Source organism: Rana temporaria, chromosome 1 (genome assembly GCF_905171775.1).
Source record: "Rana temporaria chromosome 1, aRanTem1.1, whole genome shotgun sequence".
NCBI classification, from domain to species: Eukaryota; Metazoa; Chordata; class Amphibia; order Anura; family Ranidae; genus Rana; species Rana temporaria.
Window position 1 is genome coordinate 689,928,315 of NC_053489.1, and position 15,023 is coordinate 689,943,337.

Below are 15,023 nucleotides of genomic sequence, written 5' to 3' on the forward strand. Positions count from 1 at the left end.
AGGGGGGACAGAAGAGGAAAGAGGGGGGACAGAAGAGGAAAGAGGGGGGACAGAGGAGGAAAGAGGGGGGACAGAAGAGGAAAGAGGGGGGACAGAAGAGGAAAGAGGGGGGACAGAAGAGGAAAGAGGGGGGACAGAGGAGGAGAAGGGGAGACAGAGGAGGAAAGAGGGGGGACAGAAGAGGAAAGAGGGGGGGGCAGAGGAGGAGAAGGGGAGACAGAGGAGGAAAGAGGGGGAGACAGAGGAGGAAAGAGGGGGGACAGAAGAGGAAAGAGGGGGGACAGAAGAGGAAAGAGGGGGGACAGAGGAGGAAAGAGGGGGGACAGAGGAGGAAAGAGGGGGAGACAGAGGAGGAAAGAGGGGGAGACAGAGGAGGAAAGAGGGGGAGACAGAGGAGGAAAGAGGGGGAGACAGAGGAGGAAAGAGGGGGGACAGAGGAGGAGAAGGGGAGACAGAGGAGGAAAGAGGGGGGACAGAAGAGGAAAGAGGGGGGACAGAAGAGGAAAGAGGGGGGGGCAGAGGAGGAGAAGGGGAGACAGAGGAGGAAAGAGGGGGGACAGAGGAGGAGAAGGGGGAGACAGAAGAGGAAAGAGGGGAGACAGAAGAGGAAAGAGGGGAGACAGAGGAGGAGAAGGGGGAGACAGAGGAGGAAAGAGGGGAGACAGAGGAGGAAAGAGGGGAGACAGAGGAGGAAAGAGGGGGGAGACAGAGGAGGAGAGGGGGAGACAGAGGAGGAAAGAGGGGGGAGACAGAAGAGGAAAGAGGGGGGAGACAGAAGAGGAAAGAGGGGAGACAGAGGAGGAAAGAGGGGAGACAGAGGAGGAAAGAGGGGGGAGACAGAGGAGGAGAGGGGGGACAGAAGAGGAAAGAGGGGAGACAGAGGAGGAAAGAGGGGAGACAGAGGAGGAAAGAGGGGAGACAGAAGAGGAAAGAGGGGGGACAGAAGAGGAAAGAGGGGGGACAGAAGAGGAAAGAGGGGGGGCAGAGGAGGAGAAGGGGAGACAGAGGAGGAAAGAGGGGGGACAGAGGAGGAGAAGGGGGAGACAGAAGAGGAAAGAGGGGAGACAGAAGAGGAAAGAGGGGAGACAGAGGAGGAGAAGGGGGAGACAGAGGAGGAAAGAGGGGAGACAGAGGAGGAAAGAGGGGGGAGACAGAGGAGGAGAGGGGGAGACAGAGGAGGAAAGAGGGGGGAGACAGAGGAGGAGAAGGGGAGACAGAAGAGGAAAGAGGGGAGACAGAGGAGGAAAGAGGGGAGACAGAGGAGGAGAAGGGGAGACAGAGGAGGAAAGAGGGGGGAGACAGAGGAGGAGAGGGGGGACAGAAGAGGAAAGAGGGGAGACAGAGGAGGAAAGAGGGGAGACAGAGGAGGAAAGAGGGGAGACAGAGGAGGAAAGAGGGGGGACAGAGGAGGAGAAGGGGGAAGACAGAGGAGGAGAAGGGGGAAGACAGAGGAGGAGAAGGGGGAAGACAGAGGAGGAGAAGGGGGGACAGAAGAGGAAAGAGGGGAGACAGAAGAGGAAAGAGGGGGGACAGAGGAGGAGAAGGGGGAAGACAGAGGAGGAGAAGGGGGTTAGAGGAGGAGAGGGGGGGACAGAGGAGGAAAGAGGGGGGGACAGAGGAGGAGAAGGGGGGACAGAGGAGGAAAGAGGGGGGACAGAGGAGGAAAGAGGGGGGACAGAAGAGGAAAGAGGGGGGACAGAAGAGGAAAGAGGGGGGGACAGAGGAGGAAAGAGGGGGGGACAGAGGAGGAGAAGGGGGTTAGAGGAGGAGAGGGGGGGACAGAGGAGGAAAGAGGGGGGGACAGAGGAGGAAAGAGGGGGGGACAGAGGAGGAAAGAGGGGGGGACAGAGGAGGAGAAGGGGGGACAGAGGAGGAGAAGGGGGGACAGAGGAGGAAAGAGGGGGGAAAGAGGGGGGACAGAGGAGGAAAGAGGGGGGACAGAGGAGGAGAAGGGGAGACAGAGGAGGAAAGAGGGGGGACAGAGGAGGAGAAGGGGAGACAGAAGAGGAAAGAGGGGGGACAGAGGAGGAGAAGGGGAGACAGAAGAGGAAAGAGGGGGGACAGAGGAGGAGGAGAGGGGGGACAGAGGAGGAGGAGAGGGGGGACAGAGGAGGAGGAGAGGGGGGACAGAGGAGGAGGAGAGGGGGGACAGAGGAGGAGGAGAGGGGGGACAGAGGAGGAGGAGAGGGGGGACAGAGGAGGAGGAGAGGGGGGACAGAGGAGGAAAGAGGGGGGACAGAGGAGGAGGAGAGGGGGGGACAGAGGAGGAAAGAGGGGGGACAGAGGAGGAAAGAGGAGGAGAAGGAAAGAGAGGGGGACAGAGGAGGAAAGAGGGGGGACAGAAGAGGAAAGAGGAGGAGAAGGAAAGAGAGGGGGACAGAGGAGGAAAGAGGGGGGACAGAAGAGGAAAGAGGGGGGACAGAGGAGGAGAAGGGGAGACAGAGGAGGAAAGAGGGGGGACAGAAGAGGAGAAGGGGGGACAGAGGAGGAAAGAGGAGGAGAAGGAAAGAGAGGGGGACAGAGGAGGAAAGAGGGGAGACAGAAGAGGAAAGAGGGGGGACAGAGGAGGAGAAGGGGGGACAGAGGAGGAAAGAGGGGGGACAGAGGAGGAAAGAGGGGGGACAGAAGAGGAAAGAGGGGGGACAGAGGAGGAGAAGGGGAGACAGAGGAGGAAAGAGGGGGGACAGAAGAGGAAAGAGGGGGGACAGAAGAGGAAAGAGGGGGGACAGAGGAGGAGAAGGGGAGACAGAGGAGGAAAGAGGGGGGACAGAAGAGGAAAGAGGGGGGACAGAGGAGGAAAGAGGGGGGACAGAAGAGGAAAGAGGGGGGGCAGAGGAGGAGAAGGGGAGACAGAGGAGGAGAAGGGGGGGACAGAAGAGGAAAGAGGGGGGACAGATGAGGAAAGAAGTATCATCAAACAGCGCTCACTATATATACTCCACACAGATATTCCACCATCTCTACTCCTGGCAGCTCCCCACACTAAGCACAGATCTACTCCCACCGCCGCCATATTTATTCCTGGCAGGTCCTGTTCTCACACACCACAGAGCTGATCGCGCACAGCGGCCCCTGGCGGCGGGCGGGGATAGTCCGGGAAGAGCGCCCCTGGTGGTAGGTACGCGCTATAGAGCGGATCCCGGGCGGGGTCGGCAGTGAGAGAAGTCCGGAGAGAGGACGGCGGAGCGGTGAGTGCGGTCCCGGGAGAGTCCGGTGTGTGTGAGAGAGAGAGAGACTCCTCCCCCCGGTGTACGGTGTGTGTGTGTACGGGGGAGGGGGTCCCGCCACAACTTTTACCTCACAGATCCCCAACTTTACCCGACCGGATACCGACCGATATGTCCTTACACCGACCGATAGATCACCTCATACCAACATATATCACTTCATACCGACCGACCTCAACTCATACCGACTGATAGCAACACATAGTAACCGATATCACCTCATATCCCTTCATACCGACATATAACCCCTCATACTGACCATTACTGACAAATTTCACCTCATATCGATCGAATGTCACTTCATACCGACATATAATCCCTCATACCGACTATTACTGACCAACGTCTCCTCATACCGACATATAACCCCTCATACCGACATATAACCCCTCATATCGATCGAATGTCACTTCATACCGACTATTACTGACCAACGTCTCCTCATACCGACATATAACCCCTCATACTGACCAATACTGACAAATTTCACCTCATATCGATCGAATGTCACTTCATACCGACATATAATCCCTCATACCGACTATTACTGACCAACGTCTCCTCATACCGACATATAACCCCTCATACCGACATATAACCCCTCATATCGATCGAATGTCACTTCATACCGACTATTACTGACCAACGTCTCCTCATACCGACATATAACCCCTCATACCGACTATTACTGACCAACGTCTCCTTATACCGACATATAACCCCCTCATACCGACCGATACTGACTAACTTCCCCTCATATCGACATATAACCCCTCATACCGACTGATAGCAACACATAGTAACCGATATCACCTCATATCCCTTCATACCGACATATAACCCCTCATACTGACCATTACTGACAAATTTCACCTCATATCGATCGAATGTCACTTCATACCGACTATTACTGACCAACGTCTCCTCATACCGACATATAACCCCTCATACCGACTATTACTGACCAACGTCTCCTCATACCGACATATAACCCCTCATACTGACCAATACTGACAAATTTCACCTCATATCGATCGAATGTCACTTCATACCGACATATAATCCCTCATACCGACTATTACTGACCAACGTCTCCTCATACCGACATATAATCCCTCATATCGACATATAACCCCTCATACCGACCGATACTGACTAATTTCCCCTCATACCGACTATTACTGACCAACGTCTCCTCATACCGACATATAACCCCTCATACCGACCGATACTGACAAATTTCACCTCATATCGATCGAATGTCACTTCATACCAACATATAATCCCTCATACCGACTGATACTGACCAAAGTCTCCTCATTCCGACATATAACCCCTCATACTGACCAATACTGACAAATTTCACCTCATATCGATCGAAATGTCACTTCATACCAACATATAATCCCTCATACCGACTGATACTGACCAAAGTCTCCTCATACCGACATATAACCCCTCATACCGACCGATACTGACTAACTTCCCCTCATACCGACATATAACCCCTCATACTGACCATTACTGACAAATTTCACCTCATATCGATCGAATGTCACTTCATACCGACTATTACTGACCAACGTCTCCTCATACTGACATATAACCCCTCATACCGACTATTACTGACCAACGTCTCCTCATACTGACATATAACCCCTCATACTGACCATTACTGACAAATTTCACCTCATATCGATCGAATGTCACTTCATACCGACATATAATCCCTCATACCGACCGATACTGACTAACTTCCCCTCATACCGACATATAACCCCTCATACCGACATATAACCCCTCATACCGACATATAACCCCTCATACCGACTATTACTGACCAACGTCTCCTCATACCGACATGTAACCCCTCATACCGACCGATACTGACTAACTTCCCCTCATACCGACTATCACTGACCGATATCCCATCATACTGACCAACGTCTCCTCATACCAATCATCACTGACAGATATCTCCTTATACCGACATATAACCCCTCAAACTGACCATCACTGACAGATTTCACCTCATATCGATCGAATGTCACTTCATACCGACATATAATCCCTCATACTGACTATTACTGACCAACGTCTCCTCATACCGACATATAATCCCCTCATACCGACCGATACTGACCGATATCCCGTCATACGACCATTACTGACCGGCGTCTCCTCATACCGACCATCACTGACCGATTTCCCCTCATACCGACCATCACTGACCGATTTCCCCTCATACCGACCATCACTGACCGATATCCCATCATACCGATCATTACTGACCAACGTCTCCTCATACCACCAATCATCACTGACAGATATCTCCTTATACCGACATATAACCCCTCATACTGACCATCACTGACAGATTTCACCTCCTATCGATCGAATGTCACTTCATAACGATATAATCCCTCATACCGACTATTACTGACTGATATCCCCTCATACCCACCGATACTGAATACCTTCCCCTCATACCGACCATTACTGACCGATATCCCCTCATACCGACCAATATCCCCTCATACCGACCATTGCTGACCAACGTCTCCTCATACCAACCATCACTGACAGATATCCCCTCATACCGACCATTACTGACCGATATCCCCTCATACCGACCATTACTGACCGATATCCCCTCATACCGACCATTACTGACCGATATCCCCTCATACCGACCATTACTGACCGATATCCCCTCATACCGACCATTACTGACCGATATCCCCTCATACCGACCATTGCTGACCAACGTCTACTCATACCAACCATCACTGACAGATATCTCCTCATACCGACCATTACTGACCGATATCCCCTCATACCGACCATTACTGACCGATATCCCCTCATACCAACCAATATCCCTTCATACCGACCATTACTGACCGATATCCCCCTCATACCGACCATTACTGACCGATATCCCCTCATACCGACCAATATCCCCTCATACCGACCATTACTGACCGATATCTCCTCATACCCACCAATATGTCACCTTATACGGACCGAATGTCACTTCATACCGACATATGACCCCTCAAACCGACTGATACTGACCAATATCCCCATCATACTGCCCGATATCCCCATCATACTGCCCGATACTGACAGATATCCCCTCATGCCGACCATTACTGACTGAATATCATTTCATACTGACCGATCTTCCCTCATACCAACCATTACTGACCTATCTTCCCTCATACCGACAAATATGTCATTCATACCAACATATAACTTCTCATACTGTAAAATGCCGGGGGGCAGGGGGAAGACACATACCGACCGATACTGACCGATATCCCCTCATACCGACCATTACTGACAAATATCCCCTTATTACTGACAGATATCTCCTCATACCGACCGTTACTGACAGATATCTCCTCATACCGACCGTTACTGACAGATATCCCCTCATACCGACCGTTACTGACAGATATCTCCTCATACCGACCGTTACTGACAAATATCCCCTTATTACTGACAGATATGCCCTCATACCGACCGTTACTGACAGATATCTCCTCATACCGACCGTTACTGACAGATATCTCCTCATACCGACCGTTACTGACAGATATCCCCTCATACTGACCGTTACTGACAGATATCTCCTTATTACTGACAGATATCTCCTCATACCGACCGTTACTGACAGATATCTCCTCATACCGACCGTTACTGACAGATATCCCCTCATACCGACCGTTACTGACAGATATCCCCTCATACCGACCGTTACTGACAGATATCTCCTCATACCGACCGTTACTGACAGAAATCCCCTCATACCGACCGCTACTGACAGATATCCCCTTATTACTGACAGATATCTCCTCATACCGACCGTTACTGACAGATCTCCCCTCATACCGACCATTACTGACAGGTATCTCCTCATACCGACCATTACTGACAGATATCTCCTCATACCGACCGTTACTGACAGATATCTCCTCATACCGACCGTTACTGACAGATATCTCCTCATACCGACCGTTACTGACAGATATCTCCTCATACCGACCATTACTGACAAATATCTCCTCATACCGCCCGTTACTGACAGATATCTCCTCATACCGACCGTTACTGACCGATATCCCCTCATACCGACCATTACTGACAAATATCCCCTTATTACTGACAGATATCCCCTCATACCGACCGTTACTGACAGATATCTCCTCATACCGACCGTTACTGACAGATATCCCCTCATACCGACCGTTACTGACAGATATCCCCTCATACCGACCGTTACTGACAGATATCTCCTCATACCGACCGTTACTGACAGAAATCCCCTCATACCGACCGCTACTGACAGATATCCCCTTATTACTGACAGATATCTCCTCATACCGACCGTTACTGACAGATCTCCCCTCATACCGACCATTACTGACAGATATCTCCTCATACCGACCGTTACTGACAGATATCTCCTCATACCGACCGTTACTGACAGATATCTCCTCATACCGACCGTTACTGACAGATATCTCCTCATACCGACCGTTACTGACAGATATCTCCTCATACCGACAGTTACTGACAGATATCTCCTCATACCGACCGTCACTGACTGATATCCCTCTCATACCGACACCTCTATATCTGTATTCATGTCTATATCCTCCTGTGTGTGTGTGTTACACAGAGATGAATCAAATCCTCCTACATAAGTTGTACCTGTTTTTTCTGCAGCCCTTTAGTCTCTACAGCCGATCAAAGCACACATTTTACACAGCATGTCTGAGCTCCAGACGGTAGTAAGTGGGGGATGTGATGTCACACGCATGCTCCTGAGTGGAGGGAACTGACACACCCCCTCTACCTAGCCCTATAGGGGAATATGCATAGCTGAGGCTGTCAATCATGTGTTGGTTACTAGAGAGGGGGTGGGGCCTTCTCCTAGGATTAGGGGGGGTGAGTGTCAGCAGTGTCTCATGTAGTAGATAGCAGAGGAAGGAGAGAGCAGACACAAATTGCACTTGGTGCTTTAGATTGAGGTAAGTACACACTTTTTAGAGGGATGTGCTTTGTTCATATTTAATTTCCGAGGTTTACAATTGCTTTACATTTTGGTTGGCTGAGGTGTTTCGTCACCTGGGGTGTCCCTTGAATCCTCTGCTATCCGTGTTTTCAGTCGAGGTTAGAGGGCGGAGCTTTGCGCGGAGTATCTTTTGGACATCACTGGGAAGCCTCCTTTGAGGGTCATGGCCTATGCTGATGACGATGTACCTGTTCTGTGGGACAGAGGAGGTGGTCTCGGTGATGAAGCCGTATGCTAAGGTTTTCTGGATGGGAGAGGAGGGCGGAGCTTTGTGCGGAGTATCTTTTGGACATCACTGGGAAGCCTCCTTTGAGGGTCATGGCCTATGCTGATGATGATGTACCTGTTCTGTGGGACAGAGGAGGTGGTCTCGGTGATGAAGCCGTATGCTAAGGTTTTCTGGATGGGAGAGGAGGGCGGAGCTTTGTGCGGAGTATCTTTTGGACGTCACTGGGAAGCCTCCTTTGAGGGTCATGGCCTATGCTGATGACGATCTACCTGTTCTGTGGGACGGAGGAGGTGGTCTCGCTGATGAAGCCGTATGCGAAGGTTTTCTGGATGGGAGAGGAGGGCGGAGCTTTGTGCGGAGTATCTTTTGGACATCACTGGGAAGCCTCCTTTGAGGGTCACGGCCTATGCTGATGATGATGTACCTGTTCTGTGGGACGGAGGAGGTGGTCTCGCTGATGAAGCCGTATGCTAAGGTTTTCTGGATGGGAGAGGAGGGTGAGGGCTTTGAGCTACCTGACACCTTCCCGGAACCCCGGCAGGAAATTGTAGTTTTGGGCATCAAATTTGGTCCCAACGATTATGCAAATTGGGTAAGCAGGCTGCAAGATGCCAAGGCTGCCAGCTGGATGGATTGGATCTTATAGGGAAAGGATAAAACGTACCTGAACCCGGTATTTCTGTATGTCGGCTTTGTCTGTGTTTTGCCCGTGTTTCTCTATGCGAAAATCTACAGCTATTATGGGGGAACAGACTGGACCTTATTAAGAGGGCTGTAACCTACCTTCCCGCTTGTGTGGCCTTGGTATGGTTCCTTTCTCTAACGGTCCTGGTAATATGCTGGCAGAGGAACCGCCTGGGTGGGTTGGAATTTTTCAGTCCTGGTTTGGGCCTTTTCTGCGAAGCTGGGAGAATGGTGGGCCAGGGAAAAGCCTGAGGGTCCGACATGGTGAGCTCCCGGCTTACGTTGCCCCGTGCCTGAAAATGCTTCGGCAGTGGCGAGTGATGGTGAAGGAAATTTCGTCTTTTCCTAGGAAGAACCTGGAGAGGATAGGATTGTTGAATCTGTCTTTAGCGAGTCACTGGCCTTGAGGGATTGCCCGGGCCCTGTTATGAGGTGTTGCCCGGGCCCTGTTATGAGGTGTTGCCCGGGCCCTGTTATGAGGTGTTGCCCGGGCCCTGTTATGAGGTGTTGCCCGGGCTCTGTTATGAGGTGTTGCCCGGGCCCTGTTATGAGGTGTTGCCCGGGCCCTGTTATGAGGTGTTGCCCGGGCCCTGTTATGAGGTGTTGCCCGGGCCCTGTTATGAGGTGTTGCCCGGGCCCTGTTATGAGGTGTTGCCCGGGCCCTGTTATGAGGTGTTGCCCGGGCCCTGTTATGAGGTGTTGCCCGGGCCCTGTTATGAGGTGTTGCCCGGGCCCTGTTATGAGGGATTGCCCGGGCCCTGTTATGAGGGATTGCCCGGGCCCTGTTATGAGGGGTTTCCCGGGCCCTGTTATGAGGGGTTTCCCGGGCCCTGTTATGAGGGGTTTCCCGGGCCCTGTTATGAGGGGTTTCCCGGGCCCTGTTATGAGGGGTTTCCCGGGCCCTGTTATGAGGGGTTTCCCGGGCCCTGTTATGAGGGGTTTCCCGGGCCCTGTTATGAGGGGTTTCCCGGGCCCTGTTATGAGGGGTTTCCCGGGCCCTGTTATGAGGGGTTTCCCGGGCCCTGTTATGAGGGGTTTCCCGGGCCCTGTTATGAGGGGTTTCCCGGGCCCTGTTATGAGGTGTTGCCCGGGCCCTGTTATGAGGTGTTGCCCGGGCCCTGTTAGGAGGGATTTCCCTGGCGCTATTATGAGGGGTTGCCCGGGCCCTGTTCTGAGGGGTTGCCCGGGCCCTGTTTTGAGGGGTTGCCCGGGCCCTGTTCTGAGGGGTTGCCCGGGCCCTGTTCTGAGGGGTAGCCCGGGCCCTGTTCTGAGGGGTAGCCCGGGCCCTGTTCTGAGGGGTTGCCCGGGCCCTGTTCTGAGGTGTTGCCCGGGCCCTGTTCTGAGGTGTTGCCCGGGCCCTGTTCTGAGGTGTTGCCCGGGCCCTGTTCTGAGGTGTTGCCCGGGCCCTGTTCTGAGGTGTTGCCCGGGCCCTGTTCTGAGGTGTTGCCCGGGCCCTGTTCTGAGGTGTTGCCCGGGCCCTGTTCTGAGGGGTTGCCCGGGCCCTGTTCTGAGGGGTTGCCCGGGCCCTGTTCTGAGGGGTTGCCCGGGCCCTGTTCCGAGGGAAGGTCTGAGTTTGATCTTGAGGAGAATTTTTTTTAGGCCAGTTGCACACAGATGTAAGAATTTACTGATGTTTATATTCAGGATATTTCATAAAGACCTTGTGTAAAATTCTTCTTCATCATCGGTCTGGCAATATATCCTTGCGTAAACACGCATATAGACACGTATGTGCGCAATCTCTCGCACTCACGTGTAACGTTTTCTATTTATTTTATACGGCTCTGTACTCCTGGCTCTCTTATGCCGCATACACACGGTCGGATTTTTTTCCGACGGATGTTGGTTCAAACTTGTGTTGCATACACGCGGTCACACAAATGTTGCTCGGAAACTCCGAACGTCAAGAACGCGGTGACGTACGACACTACAACGAGCCGAGAAAAAAGAAGTTCAATGATTCCGAGCATGCGTAGGATTCTTGTGCGTTGGAATTGGCTACACACGGTCGGAATTTCCGACAAGAACTTTTGTTTTCGGAAAAATTGAGAACCAGTTCCCAATCATTTTGTTGTCAGAAATTCCGACAACAAATGTCCGATGGAGCCTACACACGATCAGAAATTCCGACAACAAATGTCCGCTGGAGCCTACACACGATCAGAAATTCCGACAACAAATGTCCGATGGAGCCTACACACGGTCGGAATTTCCAACAAGCTCCCATCGAACATTTGTTGTCGGAAATTCCGATCGTGTGTACGCGGCATTACTTGTCTTTGCGTCGCTGTGTGTACGCTTCTATAGACTTCAATGCATCTATCTCCGGATCAGTGAAAAAACATACATATTCGTTTTTTTTTTACACCTCTGTGCAAGTTTGAGGATTTGGCCTGGCGTGTGTTTCATGGCAGACTCTACGTAAAGCATTGCTCTGTAGAGAACCGTGGTTGTCCAAGGCTGGAGTGCGCTGGGGTGGAGGAGATGGATCATTTCTTCAATGCCCCTTCAATATAGAAGTCTATAAGTGGGTGGATGGGGCTCTGGGTATCCCTCTCCTTTCCTGCCTGTGTGGAGTGGAGTGGGCATACGGGACTTTCCAGACTTTTTGGGATTTTGATTTTGAGACAATTTGTTACTTCACATGGAATCCATGGTGTCAGGCTTCCATGGTGTTGGCCCTTCCTGTCTTCATTCTGGGTGAGGTTGGGAAGATTCGGGGTCCTCAGAAGGACAGGTGGCAGTGGGAGGCAAGTCAGATCCCCGTAGCTGCTGTCTGCCAGTCTCTGAGTGTGCGGCTTTTCATTCCTTTCACGTCCTGATAGATTTTGCTTTCCTGATTTTGTATATAATAAAAAGTAATAATGTTAGAGATTGATTATACTTTGGTTGTGTCTCTGACACAGTTTCATTATTTTTTTTGAGAGTCGGTTCACACAGCAGCGGCACGACTTCGGGGGCGACTCTGCAAGTCGTTTTGAGGACGACTTCAGAGGCGATTTGAAAAACGACTTCTGTATAGAAGTCAATGCAGGTCGCCCCGAGCTGCCCCCGAAGTCGTACTTGCGTCTCTCCTATTAGAATGGTTGCATTGAATGGGACGCGACACGTCAGGCGGCTGAGCCCCGGTGTGAACCGGCTCTTACTGCTGATGTAAGCTTAATTTTTAATTTATTATCTAAATATACCATATTACCAGAAGTATTGGGACGCCGGCCTTTACACACACACACATGAACTTTAATGACATCCCAGTCTTAGTCCGGAGGGTTCAATATTGAGTTGGAAGAATGGTCAAACATTCCCATAGACACCCTCCTAAACCTTGTGGACGGCCTTCCCAGAAGAGGTGAAGGTGTTATAGCTGCAAAGGGCGGAGCCAACTCAATATTGAACCCTCCGGACTAAGACTGGGGGGTCATTAAAGATCATGTGTGTGTAAAGGCCGGCGTCCCAATACTTTTGGTAATATAGTGTAGACAGCTGTTGGAAAGCTTTTAAATGAAAACTAATTGTATGCTCCTTTTTATTAGGGACTGTCCCTGGAGTTCTAGGCTCTAGTCCTGGTCCTTCTTGTACATTCTATATTGGGGACTATTCCTGCAGTACTAGGCTCTAGTCCGGGACCTTCCTGTACGTTCTTCTATGATCGGGACTGTTCCTGCAGTACTAGGCTCTGGTCCGGGTCCTTCCTGTACGTTCTTCTATGATCGGGACTATTCCTGCAGTACTAGGCTCTGGTCCGGCTCCTTCCTGTACGTTCTTCTATGATCGGGACTGTTCCTGCAGTACTAGCCTCTGGTCCGGGTCCTTCCTGTACGTTCTTCTATGATCGGGACTGTTCCTGCAGTACTAGGCTCTGGTCCGGGTCCTTCCTGTACATTCTTCTATGATCGGGACTATTCCTGCAGTACTAGGCTCTGGTCCGGGTCCTTCCTGTACGTTCTTCTATGATCGGGACTGTTCCTGCAGTACTAGGCTCTGGTCCGGGTCCTTCCTGTACGTTTTTCTATGATCGGGACTATTCCTGCAGTACTAGGCTCTGGTCCGGGTCCTTCCTGTACATTCTTCTATGATCGGGACTATTCCTGCAATACTAGGCTCTGGTCCGGGTCCTTCCTGTACGTTCTTCTATGATCGGTACTGTTCCTGCAGTACTAGGCTCTGGTCTGGGACCTTCCTGTACTACGTTCTATGATCGGGACTGTTCCTGCAGTACTAGGCTCTGGTCTGGGTCCTTCCTGTACGTTCTTCTATGATCGGGACTGTTCCTGCAGTACTAGGCTCTGGTCCGGGTCCTTCCTGTACGTTCTTCTATGATCGGGACTGTTCCTGCAGTACTAGGCTCTGGTCCGGGTCCTTCCTGTACGTTCTTCTATGATCGGGACTGTTCCTGCAGTACTAGGCTCTGGTCTGGGTCCTTCCTGTACGTTCTTCTATGATCGGGACTGTTCCTGCAGTACTAGGCTCTGGTCCGGGTCCTTCCTGTACGTTCTTCTATGATCGGGACTGTTCCTGCAGTACTAGGCTCTGGTCCGGGACCTTCCTGTACGTTCTTCTATGATCGGGACTGTTCCTGCAGTAATAGGCTCTGGTCCGGGTCCTTCCTGTACGTTTTTCTATGATCGGGACTGTTCCTGCAGTACTAGGTTTTGGTCCGGGTCCTTCCTGTACGTTCTTCTATGATCGGGACTATTCCTGCAGTACTAGGCTCTGGTCCGGGTCCTTCCTGTACATTCTTCTATGATCAGGACTATTCCTGCAGTACTAGGCTCTGGTCCGGGACTTTCCTGTACGTTCTTCTATGATCAGGACTGTTCCTGCAGTACTAGGCTCTGGTCCGGGTCCTTCCTGTACGTTCCTTTATATTAGGGAATGTTCAAGGTCCTCCGTAGTACACTGGTCACCTCCTGGTGGAGGAGGTGAAGGGACGCAGTAGGCGGTGCTTAGAAGGGTGACCAGAACATCTAGATGGAGCGGTGAGTGTATTGCTGCGTACACACCATCATTTTTCGGCATGAAAAAAAACATAGTTTTTCCAACTTCATCATTAAACACAACGTTGCCCACACACCATCGTTTTTAAAAAAAATCTCTAGCAAAGCGCGGTGACGTACAACACGTACGACGCACTATAAAGGGGAGGTTCCATGTAGATGGCGCCACCCTTGGGGCTGCTTTTAGCTGATTCCGTGTTAGTAAAAGACGATTCGTGCTTTTCTGTCTGTTACAGCGTGATGAATGTGCGATCTCCATTATGAACGCTGGTTTTACCAGAACGAGCGCTCCCGTCTCATAACTTGCTTCTGAGCATGCGCGGGTTTAAAACGTCGTTTTAGCCCACACACCATTTTTTACAACCCGAAAAAAAAGTTTTTTTAAAACGATGTTAAAAAATGCAGCATGTTAGAATTATTTTTTTGTCGTTTTTTAGAAGCCGAAAAATGATGTGTAGCCCACGCACGATCGTTTGAAATGACGTTTTCAAAAACAACCTTTTATTTATTTTTTTTAATGCCGAAAAACGATCGTGTGTATAATATTCATAGAGAGCTGAGCCCAGTTTGTTGGAGGTGGAGTCTGGATAGATCAGGTGGGCGTGGCAGTGACCAGACCACATTCTTATTACTTGCCCTTATTTTCCAGGTCATGTGACTTTGAGGGGGTCTTTGGATGTTTTTTACGGTGGAAACATTACTGTCCACCTTGTCAAAAAATGTATACGTCGGGTCTATAGCCCCCTAGACAGGAAATCTATACGTCGGGTCTATAGCGCCCTCTACAGGAAATCTATACGTCG

The 15,023-nt window shown here is 51.2% G+C and overlaps 1 protein-coding gene across 2 annotated transcripts in view; it reads left to right on the forward strand.

Annotated features, from left to right (window-relative positions):
* The first annotated feature begins 3,097 nt into the window (after window positions 1–3,097).
* Window positions 3,098–15,023, forward strand: part of TLN1 (talin 1) — a 107,134-nt gene continuing 95,208 nt past the window's right edge. For both annotated transcript variants that reach the window (XM_040335776.1, XM_040335777.1), the window contains exon 1: window positions 3,098–3,188. The gene's annotated coding sequence lies outside the window, so the exon portion shown is untranslated. The remainder of the gene's footprint in view (window positions 3,189–15,023) is intronic.